The sequence below is a fragment of the Syngnathus floridae genome, chromosome 18 (assembly GCF_059516105.1).
Source record: "Syngnathus floridae isolate MCC-2025c chromosome 18, RoL_Sflo_1.0, whole genome shotgun sequence".
Lineage (NCBI taxonomy): Eukaryota > Metazoa > Chordata > Actinopteri > Syngnathiformes > Syngnathidae > Syngnathus > Syngnathus floridae.
This window is the reverse complement of record NC_142430.1, coordinates 8,215,285-8,223,556: the sequence shown is the minus strand read 5'-3', so window position 1 is coordinate 8,223,556 and position 8,272 is coordinate 8,215,285.

The following is an 8,272-nucleotide window of genomic DNA, read 5'->3' as shown; positions in this document are numbered from 1 at the left end:
CCTAACCCTAGCTCTAACACTAACTCCAGCTCTAGCTCTAACCCTAACACTAGCTCTAACCCTAACTCTAGCTCTAACCCCAACCCTAGCTCTAACTAGCTCAAACCCTAACCCTAACCCTAGCTCTAACACTAACTCCAGCTCTAGCTCTAACCCTAACTCTAGCTCTAACCCTAACTCAAGCTCTAACCCCAACCCTAGCTCTAACTAGCTCAAACCCTAACCCTAACCCTAACCCTAACCCTAGCTCTAACTAGCTCTACCCCTAGCTCTAACACTAACTCTATCTCTAACCCTAACTCTAGCTCTAACCCCAACCCTAGCTCTAACTAGCTCAAACCCTAACCCTAACCCTAGCTCTAACACTAACTCCAGCTCTAGCTCTAACCCTAACTCTAGCTCTAGCTCTAACCCTAACTCTAGCTCTAACCCCAACCCTAGCTCTTACTAGCTCAAACCCTAACCCTAACCCTAGCTCTAACTAGCTCTACCCCTAGCTCTAACACTAACTCTAGCTCTAACCCTAACTCTAGCTCTAACCCCAACCCTAGCTCTAACTAGCTCAAACCCTAACCCTAACCCTAGCTCTAACACTAACTCCAGCTCTAGCTCTAACCCTAACTCTAGCTCTAACCCCAACCCTAGCTCTAACTAGCTCAAACCCTAACCCTAACCCTAACCCTAGCTCTAACTAGCTCTACCCCTAGCTCTAACACTAACTCTAGCTCTAACCCTAACTCTAGCTCTAACCCTAACTCTAGCTCTAACCCCAACCCTAGCTCTAACTAGCTCAAACCCTAACCCCAACCCTAGCTCTAACTAGCTCAAACCCTAACCCTAACCCTAGCTCTAACACTAACTCCAGCTCTAGCTCTAACCCCAACCCTAGCTCTAACTAGCTCAAACCCTAACCCTAACCCTAGCTCTAACACTAACTCCAGCTCTAGCTCTAACCCTAACACTAGCTCTAACCCTAACTCTAGCTCTAACCCCAACCCTAGCTCTAACTAGCTCAAACCCTAACCCTAACCCTAACCCTAGCTCTAACACTAACTCAAGCTCTAGCTCTAACCCTAACTCTAGCTCTAACCCTAACTCTAGCTCTAACCCCAACCCTAGCTCTAACTAGCTCAAACCCTAACCCTAACCCTAGCTCTAACACTAACTCCAGCTCTAGCTCTAACCCTAACTCTAGCACTAACCCTAACTCTAGCTCTAACCCCAACCCTAGCTCTAACTAGCTCAAACCCTAACCCTAACCCTAGCTCTAACACTAACTCCAGCTCTAGCTCTAACCCTAACTCTAGCTCTAGCTCTAACCCTAACTCTAGCTCTAACCCCAACCCTAGCTCTTACTAGCTCAAACCCTAACCCTAACCCTAGCTCTAACTAGCTCTACCCCTAGCTCTAACACTAACTCTAGCTCTAACCCTAACTCTAGCTCTAACCCCAACCCTAGCTCTAACTAGCTCAAACCCTAACCCTAACCCTAGCTCTAACACTAACTCCAGCTCTAGCTCTAACCCTAACTCTAGCTCTAACCCCAACCCTAGCTCTAACTAGCTCAAACCCTAACCCTAACCCTAGCTCTAACACTAACTCCAGCTCTAGCTCTAACCCTAACTCTAGCTCTAACCCTAACTCTAGCTCTAACCCCAACCCTAGCTCTAACTAGCTCAAACCCTAACCCTAACCCTAGCTCTAACACTAACTCCAGCTCTAGCTCTAACCCTAACTCTAGCTCTAGCTCTAACCCTAACTCTAGCTCTAACCCCAACCCTAGCTCTTACTAGCTCAAACCCTAACCCTAACCCTAGCTCTAACTAGCTCTACCCCTAGCTCTAACACTAACTCTAGCTCTAACCCTAACTCTAGCTCTAACCCCAACCCTAGCTCTAACTAGCTCAAACCCTAACCCTAACCCTAACCCTAACCCTAGCTCTAACACTAACTCCAGCTCTAGCTCTAACCCTAACTCTAGCTCTAACCCCAACCCTAGCTCTAACTAGCTCAAACCCTAACCCTAACCCTAGCTCTAACACTAACTCCAGCTCTAGCTCTAACTCTAACTTTAGCTCTAACCCTAACTCTAGCTCTAACCCCAACCCTAGCTCTTACTAGCTCAAACCCTAACCCTAACCCTAGCTCTAACTAGCTCTACCCCTAGCTCTAACACTAACTCTAGCTCTAACCCTAACTCTAGCTCTAACCCCAACCCTAGCTCTAACTAGCTCAAACCCTAACCCTAACCCTAGCTCTAACACTAACTCCAGCACTAGCTCTAACCCTCGCTCTAACCCCAACCCTAGCTCTAACTAGCTCAAACCCTAACCCTAACCCTAGCTCTAACACTAACTCCAGCTCTAGCTCTAACCCTAGCTCTAACCCCAACCCTAGCTCTAACTAGCTCAAACCCTAACCCTAACCCTAACCCTAGCTCTAACTAGCTCTACCCCTAGCTCTAACACTAACTCTAGCTCTAACCCTAACTCTAGCTCTAACCCTAACTCTAGCTCTAACTAGCTCAAACCCTAACCCTAACCCTAGCTCTAACACTAACTCCAGCTCTAGCTCTAACCCTAACTCTAGCTCTAACCCTAACTCTAGCTCTAACCCCAACCCTAGCTCTAACTAGCTCAAACCCTAACCCTAACCCTAGCTCTAACACTAACTCCAGCTCTAGCTCTAACCCTAACTCTAGCTCTAACCCCAACCCTAGCTCTAACTAGCTCAAACCCTAACCCTAACCCTAGCTCTAACACTAACTCCAGCTCTAGCTCTAACCCTAACTCTAGCTCTAACCCTAACTCTAGCTCTAACCCCAACCCTAGCTCTAACTAGCTCAAACCCTAACCCTAACCCTAACCCTAGCTCTAACACTAACTCCAGCTCTAGCTCTAACCCTAGCTCTAACCCCAACCCTAGCTCTAACTAGCTCAAACCCTAACCCTAACCCTAGCTCTAACACTAACTCCAGCTCTAGCTCTAACCCTAGCTCTAACCCCAACCCTAGCTCTAACTAGCTCAAACCCTAACCCTAACCCTAGCTCTAACTAGCTCTACCCCTAGCTCTAACACTAACTCTAGCTCTAACCCTAACTCTAGCTCTAACCCTAACTCTAGCTCTAACCCCAACCCTAGCTCTAACTAGCTCAAACCCTAACCCTAACCCTAGCCCTAACACTAACTCCAGCTCTAGCTCTAACCCTAACTCTAGCTCTAACCCTAACTCTAGCTCTAACCCCAACCCTAGCTCTAACTAGCTCAAACCCTAACCCTAACCCTAGCTCTAACACTAACTCCAGCTCTAGCTCTAACCCTAACACTAGCTCTAACCCTAACTCTAGCTCTAACCCCAACCCTAGCTCTAACTAGCTCAAACCCTAACCCTAACCCTAGCTCTAACACTAACTCCAGCTCTAGCTCTAACCCTAACTCTAGCTCTAACCCTAACTCAAGCTCTAACCCCAACCCTAGCTCTAACTAGCTCAAACCCTAACCCTAACCCTAACCCTAACCCTAGCTCTAACTAGCTCTACCCCTAGCTCTAACACTAACTCTATCTCTAACCCTAACTCTAGCTCTAACCCCAACCCTAGCTCTAACTAGCTCAAACCCTAACCCTAACCCTAGCTCTAACACTAACTCCAGCTCTAGCTCTAACCCTAACTCTAGCTCTAGCTCTAACCCTAACTCTAGCTCTAACCCCAACCCTAGCTCTTACTAGCTCAAACCCTAACCCTAACCCTAGCTCTAACTAGCTCTACCCCTAGCTCTAACACTAACTCTAGCTCTAACCCTAACTCTAGCTCTAACCCCAACCCTAGCTCTAACTAGCTCAAACCCTAACCCTAACCCTAGCTCTAACACTAACTCCAGCTCTAGCTCTAACCCTAACTCTAGCTCTAACCCCAACCCTAGCTCTAACTAGCTCAAACCCTAACCCTAACCCTAACCCTAGCTCTAACTAGCTCTACCCCTAGCTCTAACACTAACTCTAGCTCTAACCCTAACTCTAGCTCTAACCCTAACTCTAGCTCTAACCCCAACCCTAGCTCTAACTAGCTCAAACCCTAACCCCAACCCTAGCTCTAACTAGCTCAAACCCTAACCCTAACCCTAGCTCTAACACTAACTCCAGCTCTAGCTCTAACCCCAACCCTAGCTCTAACTAGCTCAAACCCTAACCCTAACCCTAGCTCTAACACTAACTCCAGCTCTAGCTCTAACCCTAACACTAGCTCTAACCCTAACTCTAGCTCTAACCCCAACCCTAGCTCTAACTAGCTCAAACCCTAACCCTAACCCTAACCCTAGCTCTAACACTAACTCCAGCTCTAGCTCTAACCCTAACTCTAGCTCTAACCCTAACTCTAGCTCTAACCCCAACCCTAGCTCTAACTAGCTCAAACCCTAACCCTAACCCTAGCTCTAACACTAACTCCAGCTCTAGCTCTAACCCTAACTCTAGCACTAACCCTAACTCTAGCTCTAACCCCAACCCTAGCTCTAACTAGCTCAAACCCTAACCCTAACCCTAGCTCTAACACTAACTCCAGCTCTAGCTCTAGCTCTAACCCTAACTCTAGCTCTAACCCTAACTCTAGCTCTAACCCCAACCCTAGCTCTAACTAGCTCAAACCCTAACCCTAACCCTAGCTCTAACACTAACTCCAGCTCTAGCTCTAACCCTAACTCTAGCTCTAACCCTAACTCTAGCTCTAACCCCAACCCTAGCTCTAACTAGCTCAAACCCTAACCCTAACCCTAGCTCTAACACTAACTCCAGCTCTAGCTCTAACCCTAGCTCTAACCCCAACCCTAGCTCTAACTAGCTCAAACCCTAACCCTAACCCTAGCTCTAACACTAACTCCAGCTCTAGCTCTAACCCTAACTCTAGCTCTAACCCTAACTCTAGCTCTAACCCCAACCCTAGCTCTAACTAGCTCAAACCCTAACCCTAACCCTAGCTCTAACACTAACTCCAGCTCTAGCTCTAACCCTAACTCTAGCTCTAACACTAACCCTAACTCAAGCTCTAACCCCAACCCTAGCTCTTACTAGCTCAAACCCTAACCCTAACCCTAGCTCTAACTAGCTCTACCCCTAGCTCTAACACTAACTCTAGCTCTAACCCTAACTCTAGCTCTAACCCCAACCCTAGCTCTAACTAGCTCAAACCCTAACCCTAACCCTAACCCTAGCTCTAACACTAACTCCAGCTCTAGCTCTAACCCTAACTCTAGCTCTAACCCCAACCCTAGCTCTAACTAGCTCAAACCCTAACCCTAACCCTAGCTCTAACACTAACTCCAGCTCTAGCTCTAACTCTAACTTTAGCTCTAACCCTAACTCTAGCTCTAACCCCTACCCTAGCTCTTACTAGCTCAAACCCTAACCCTAACCCTAGCTCTAACTAGCTCTACCCCTAGCTCTAACACTAACTCTAGCTCTAACCCTAACTCTAGCTCTAACCCCAACCCTAGCTCTAACTAGCTCAAACCCTAACCCTAACCCTAACCCTAGCTCTAACACTAACTCCAGCTCTAGCTCTAACCCTAGCTCTAACCCCAACCCTAGCTCTAACTAGCTCAAACCCTAACCCTAACCCTAGCTCTAACACTAACTCCAGCTCTAGCTCTAACCCTAGCTCTAACCCCAACCCTAGCTCTAACTAGCTCAAACCCTAACCCTAACCCTAACCCTAGCTCTAACTAGCTCTACCCCTAGCTCTAACACTAACTCTAGCTCTAACCCTAACTCTAGCTCTAACCCTAACTCTAGCTCTAACCCCAACCCTAGCTCTAACTAGCTCAAACCCTAACCCTAACCCTAGCTCTAACACTAACTCCAGCTCTAGCTCTAACCCTAACTCTAGCTCTAACCCTAACTCTAGCTCTAACCCCAACCCTAGCTCTAACTAGCTCAAACCCTAACCCTAACCCTAGCTCTAACACTAACTCCAGCTCTAGCTCTAACCCTAACACTAGCTCTAACCCTAACTCTAGCTCTAACCCCAACCCTAGCTCTAACTAGCTCAAACCCTAACCCTAACCCTAGCTCTAACTAGCTCTACCCCTAGCTCTAACACTAACTCTAGCTCGAACCCTAACTCTGGCTCTAACCCCAACCCTAGCTCTAACTAGCTCAAACCCTAACCCTAACCCTAGCTCTAACACTAACTCCAGCTCTAGCTCTAACCCTAGCTCTAACCCCAACCCTAGCTCTAACTAGCTCAAACCCTAACCCTAGCTCTAACACTAACTCCAGCTCTAGCTCTAACCCTAACTCTAGCTCTAACCCCAACCCTAGCTCTAACTAGCTCAAACCCTAACCCTAACCCTAGCTCTAACACTAACTCCAGCTCTAGCTCTAACCCTAACTCTAGCTCTAACCCCAACCCTAGCTCTAACTAGCTCAAACCCTAACCCTAGCTCTAACACTAACTCCAGCTCTAGCTCTAACCCTAGCTCTAACCCCAACCCTAGCTCTAACTAGCTCAAACCCTAACCCTAACCCTAGCTCTAACACGAACTCCAGCTCTAGCTCTAACCCTAACTCTAGCTCTAACCCCAACCCTAGCTCTAACTAGCTCAAACCCTAACCCTAACCCTAACCCTAGCTCTAACTAGCTCTACCCCTAGCTCTAACACTAACTCTAGCTCTAACACTAACCCTAACTCAAGCTCTAACCCCAACCCTAGCTCTAACTAGCTCAAACCCTAACCCTAACCCTAACCCTAGCTCTAACTAGCTCTACCCCTAGCTCTAACACTAACACTAACTCTAGCTCTAACCCTAACTCTAGCTCTAACCCCAACCCTAGCTCTAACTAGCTCAAACCCTAACCCTAACCCTAACCCTAGCTCTAACTAGCTCTACCCCTAGCTCTAACACTAACTCTAGCTCGAACCCTAACTCTAGCTCTAACCCCAACCCTAGCTCTAACTAGCTCAAACCCTAACCCTAACCCTAGCTCTAACTAGCTCTACCCCTAGCTCTAACACTAACTCTAGCTCTAACCCTAACTCTAGCTCAAACCCTAACCCTAACCCTAACCCTAGCTCTAACACTAACTCCAGCTCTAGCTCTAACCCTAACTCTAGCTCTAACCCTAACTCTAGCTCTAACCCCAACCCTAGCTCTAACTAGCTCAAACCCTAGCTCTAACACTAACTCCAGCTCTAGCTCTAACCCTAACTCTATCTCTAGCTCTAACCCTAACTCTAGCTCTAACCCTTACTAGCTCTAACTCTAACTAGCTCTAACCCTAGCTCTAGCTCTAACCTCAGAACTATCCATAGCCCTAGTCTAAACCTAGGTCTCACCCTAAGCTTTAGGGAGGTGTATGGTTATATGGGGCAGCAGACGAGCAACTGTGTTGCAAATTTTCCATGATAAAAAATTTGCGCCTCAATGAGATTCGAACCAGGGTTGCTGGGGTAAGAGCCTAGTGATCTAACCACCACACTACGGAAGCCTCGCTCAAATTGCATGGAATCTATATGGTTTTATGGAGTAGCTCGCAAGCGAATAGTATATAGACCTGTGGTCCCCAACCTTTTTTGCGCCACGGACTGGTTATGTGTCAGAAATATTTTCGCAGACCGGCCTTTATATGAATAAAAAAAATAGAGAGTTGGTCCTTTGCGTTCCGGCTGTTCGCTACCTGTGCGGCTCTTGTGTTTGTCCGAAAACGCCGTGGCCGCGGCGCATGCGCAGTTCGCTGTTCTAAAAAGTTCATATGACTTCTACCAGTAGGTGTCGGTAATGCCCATTGAAGCTGGTGCCACCTCGCCGTAAAACACAACGAAAAAGAAAATGACGTCACTTCTCGCTCACCAACGAACGAATGTGTGAGTGAGTGATCCGCATTTCCGCCCGTGCATCAACGGATCAGTCAGCCAACGTGTTGCGTCTCCCTCCTGGCGTGGACGATGTAAGCCAGAATGTCGATTTACGATTTACCAAGGAAAGAAAGAACCACTCACTGAAACACCGGTGCGCTAACGGCTAACTTTATTGCATGAAGGGATGCGCCGTTCTGCAACAACGGGGAGGGGAGGTGATGCTTCTCGTTGGGTCATCTTGATTTCATAACACTTATAGTAGTTTTTAAATAACGTGTATGCATATATACGCCTAAATATTGTTATCCAATATATCCACTGCAATTTCACATTGGATTGCTGGTTTGAAATGTACTTTTAATATTATTATTTTGAATAAACATTTATGTTAAAACTTGTCTGGTGTTTTATTCCTTGTTTT